The sequence below is a fragment of the Amia ocellicauda genome, chromosome 18 (genome assembly GCF_036373705.1).
Source record: "Amia ocellicauda isolate fAmiCal2 chromosome 18, fAmiCal2.hap1, whole genome shotgun sequence".
NCBI classification, from domain to species: domain Eukaryota; kingdom Metazoa; phylum Chordata; class Actinopteri; order Amiiformes; family Amiidae; genus Amia; species Amia ocellicauda.
This window is the reverse complement of record NC_089867.1, coordinates 24459171-24464454: the sequence shown is the minus strand read 5'-3', so window position 1 is coordinate 24464454 and position 5284 is coordinate 24459171.

Genomic DNA, 5284 nt, shown 5'->3' with positions numbered 1-5284 from the left:
CCTGCGGGGGGCGCTATGCACAACCCAACCTGCTTGATTATCATCATTTCTGAACAGACGCCTTTACAACACACGAGAGCAATACAGTCTAGAATCACACATCAAAGCCCAGTACAAACTACACGTTCAAAGTGACACAAGTGCACAAGAGAAATATACAGTTAGTACAAGTCCTGCATCCTAGATTCGTGAGCTAATTGCAGACAAGATGTGAAGGCATAGTTAAGAGCTCAGGGGAGGGGACAGGGGGGAACAATATCAACAACAGGAGGACTAGCAATGTGAAAGCAGGCTGTGCAATGAAAACTGGGTGAAGTGTAACTGAACAGTGGAAACAGCTGAGGACAGGTACAGTCTGAGTAGGTGTGGGAGGGACTCTGCTATTTTTTATTTCTAAACCATGATTCCCATTTGCCAAGGTGCATCTTGCTTTCTTTATTACCACTATGAAACGCGTCTGACAACAAGGGGAGGGGGTTCCTGATCGAATATCGATCACCTAGGGCATTTAATAGGAGCACAAGTGCAGCCATCGACCTTTTTGTGGGGGGCAGGCAGCCCAGGTTCGCTTGCACGTCTTACTGTCTTTCCAGTGTGACCTCCAGTCACGGTGCAGTACTAGAGCTGCTGAAATGACTCCTGTAGCTCTTTGCACAGCAGTCCCACCCTCTCCAGCTCTGACTAAACCTCGCACAACAGCTCAGCTCCCAATCATTTCAGTCCCTCAGAGGGGCCTGGAGAGCGACGAGCCTGTCTGAGCCTGTCCCGCCAGGCTGACCCCCCCAGGCTCTTCTGAGAAGCTCCAGCTCAAACCCAGAGTCCAGCTCCAGCGGCCGTGTTCACACGCCTGTTATTTCTCATCGCAGGCCGAGAACTGAAAGCAGTATCTGCACGATCGCCTTATTTTCGCATATTCTTCTTCAGATAGCATCATTATTGCAAGTGGAGGGAACCTGACGGTAAAAATGCCTTCTCGTGTTTAAAAATGTCTGTGCCAACCTGGGCTCAGGAGCTGGTTTTAAGGCAGTGGTGGGCACCCACTTCTGGCCCACGACCACCCACCTAAACAAAAAAGAAGAAAGTTGCATATTTATGACAACTACTTATTTTGTATCAATGTGTTACTACCTTAATACATTGTTGATATGTATTTATTGCATTATATTGTTATTTTTTAATTAAAATATAGCATGTGTGGCTTGTAATTGTGGTGAAAGGGGTCTTGCCACCCAGACTTGCCGCACACTGACTAATTTAGGTTCCTCGCTACCGTTTTAAGGGCCGTTCTGTTCTCTCATTGAAATGTGCATTGGAAAACCGCATTACAACAGCGAAACTAGTCTGTATCAATACATGCGGAGACTGCAAAACAATTCAGAAGTACACACATTGAATCTTTGCACATTTCCTGTCAGAGGTTGGTTACCATTATAAAACGATGAATGAGTAATGAGACTTGATAGCCCATAACCAAAACACAAACACTTCTCAACCCCCCGGGTTTGCAGCAAGCAAGACATAACTTTGGGTGGTGAGCAGAAGTCTGAAAGTTGTCTGCTGAGCTTTACAGTCTCAGATGATGAGTTTGACATTAGTCTGTGTTCTGCCTACAGAGTTTAAATTTAATCTGCCAACCAATCCCACACACAAGTACATGCAAAGCAGACCACACTGTTATAAAGTAGCTCATACATGACCCATACCACTCTCCCCTGTGACTCATCCAAGCTAACGCTGGCTTCACGATTGAGAGAGGAAGTCTGAAGGTTACATGTGGCTTTGAAGGAAACTTGTGCCTTACGCCATGAGCAGGGTTGAAGTTTGAACAGGTTAAATAAATAATACGAGCTGGCTGGCTTGTTGGCTTTGTGTGCGAAAATGAGTGTGCACTCCTTTCAGGTCTGTGTTGCGGTGTCTGGTGACAAGAGGCTGACAAAAGTGATGAACTTTGACACGGACTGTGATTGATCTGATGAAAGGGGCATCGGTTTACACCTGTTCTGCAATCTCTCGTGGTGGTTTGTTGTAAGCTCTCTGGTGCGCCCGGCCTCTCTGGGGCTCAACGCCGTGTCCCGGTGTTTTAGAGTAGGTGCTCAGGCAGCAGGTCTTGTGTATTGTATGCGCTTGTGTTTGTCACAGTGTTGAGCCGGAAGAGAGAAGGCGTCTCTCGTGCTTTGTCAGCCCTAGGTGGCAGTCCCCCACCCACAGCTCTGGCTGCCTAGGCCAAAGACCAGCCATCTTAGAAGTTTTACTGCGCTCGACTGCACTATTTATAGCTAAATGACTCGTACGTGTTTTGCAAGAAAGCCTAAACGAGATCTATTTTCCAACTGGGTTAAAACAGACAAGAATTAAACCGATTCAAATGAATTCTCAATAAAAATTTAAACAAAACTGGATGGATGGTGTGGCCAAAAAAATAAAGCAACTGCACACATATGACTGTATGACACACACACAATGACTCTGTCAAACACCTGAATAACATGCCTTTTGTTTCGTTTGAATCATGGTGACTAAGATGGCTTGTGAAAGCTGGGGCAGAAAAGCACCTGAATGTGACTAAACATAGATTTCTAAAGCATAATGCTCCTACACTCACCTAAAGGATTATTAGGAACACCATACTAATACTGTGTTTGACCCCCTTTCGCCTTCAGAACTGCCTTAATTCTACGTGGCATTGATTCAACAAGGTGCTGAAAGCATTCTTTAGAAATGTTGGCCCATATTGATAGGATAGCATCTTGCAGTTGATGGAGATTTGTGGGATGCACATCCAGGGCACGAAGCTCCCGTTCCACCACATCCCAAAGATGCTCTATTGGGTTGAGATCTGGTGACTGTGGGGGCCAGTTTAGTACAGTGAACTCATTGTCATGTTCAAGAAACCAATTTGAAATGATTCGACCTTTGTGACATGGTGCATTATCCTGCTGGAAGTAGCCATCAGAGGATGGGTACATGGTGGTCATAAAGGGATGGACATGGTCAGAAACAATGCTCAGGTAGGCCGTGGCATTTAAACGATGCCCAATTGGCACTAAGGGGCCTAAAGTGTGCCAAGAAAACATCCCCCACACCATTACACCACCACCACCAGCCTGCACAGTGGTAACAAGGCATGATGGATCCATGTTCTCATTCTGTTTACGCCAAATTCTGACTCTACCATCTGAATGTCTCAACAGAAATCGAGACTCATCAGACCAGGCAACATTTTTCCAGTCTTCAACTGTCCAATTTTGGTGAGCTTGTGCAAATTGTAGCCTCTTTTTCCTATTTGTAGTGGAGATGAGTGGTACCCGGTGGGGTCTTCTGCTGTTGTAGCCCATCCGCCTCAAGGTTGTACGTGTTGTGGCTTCACAGATGCTTTGCTGCATACCTCGGTTGTAACGAGTGGTTATTTCAGTCAAAGTTGCTCTTCTATCAGCTTGAATCAGTCGGCCCATTCTCCTCTGACCTCTAGCATCAACAAGGCATTTTCGCCCACAGGACTGCCGCATACTGGATGTTTTTCCCTTTTTACACCATTCTTTGTAAACCCTAGAAATGGTTGTGCGTGAAAATCCCAGTAACTGAGCAGATTGTGAAATACTCAGACCGGCCCGTCTGGCACCAACAACCATGCCACGCTCAAAATTGCTTAAATCACCTTTCTTTCCCATTCAGACATTCAGTTTGGAGTTCAGGAGATTGTCTTGACCAGGACCACACCCCTAAATGCATTGAAGCAACTGCCATGTGATTGGTTGGTTAGATAATTGCATTAATGAGAAATTGAACAGGTGTTCCTAATAATCCTTTAGGTGAGTGTATATTGTCAGTCTGTTAGAGCATCTATTTTATAAGCAGCCGACAAAAAGCGATGACAACAGCAGGAAAAAAAAAAAAAGAGCTTGCTTCATTCTCCTGTAATGCAATTGCCCGCCAACTTCCAAATCCCAGCTGAGGCCGAGAAGAGCGGGCAGCCGTACTGGGAGCCCACGGGCACCGAAAGCACGGGCACAGGGAGTGGAGGCAACGGCACGGCCGGGCACGGCAGCAGTGGCATGGGCAATCTCAGAGTGGTAGGGCATCTAGGCACAGATTAGGACAGAAACAGGGAACTTCAGGGTGAAACTCCATGCAGACGGAGCCATAGCACACTAGAGGCAAGGAGAAGCACTGCCAGCTACAGCCAAAACCTAAATGTTTGACGGAGACCCAAGGAAAAGCACTGGCAAGCACAAATGAATCGTGTGTCGAAACGCTGTAAAGCAAACCACCAGCTCCCGGATCTGTCGACTACTGTACACGAGCAACACAGGAACCCCAGTGATGCAATTGGGGTCTTATCAGCTCGTGAAGAGGGCTGACATATCCCTGCATGCCAGGTGAATAAGGGAATTGTTTTTCATGACTATATTCAAATACTGCCCTACACGCTGCCCACACTGCGAGAGGAGCCGTGCAAATCAACCTAAACCACTTCTTATTATGAGAACGAAAATAAACCTGTCCTGTGATCTAATTCGCTTTATTTTTAGTCACGCTTACAGAGGAGTCTGGGACCGATAGCAGTTTGAGATCGAGCCCGGTCTAGACGCTGGAAGTTTAGACGCTCTGACACTAAATGAGCCAAGTGACCTTTGCCTGCCCCCCCCCCACAGAGAAAAAGGTACAGTATCCTGCCCCTCAAAGCACACTCCCTGTACTTTACCACACACAAGACCTCACTTCTGTTACTTTGCCAGATTTTACGTTCAGCTTCCTTTCAACTAAAGTGTTTCTGCGCTCTCTCACGCCTGTGTCTCTTTCAACAACAGGTCCCGTTTCGCACACGTTGGCCAAAGCGCCACACGCTCCACCTATGAGACAATCCAACAAAAGCAAACGGCTAGGAACGTCGTGACAGACTCGCTTTGGCCGTAAAGCAGTTTGGGCTCTTCCTTCGTCTCCATCCTGTCTCCAGTTCCCCCTCTCGGCAGGCTTGGAGGGAAAAAAAAACAAGCTTCGAGGAAGTTCCCTTTTTTTGTTTCAGTCATTTCAAGACTGCATTTTACTGTAAGTGGTGTAAACAAGATAGACGCGCTCGTTCACAGAATGATGGCTTTATTTTGTGAAGTGTTTACACAGGGAGTTTCTGACCGGACTGGTTTATCCGCTTACAAACAACGGTGTACGCAGTGCATTCCTGCAAGCGCGTCTGTGCGTATTCAAATGTCAGACTACCGGGTCTCGTTTCCTCCGAGTTCATTTAGGAAAGCCGCACGAATGTGTTTCCGCACCGCAGCCCACGAGG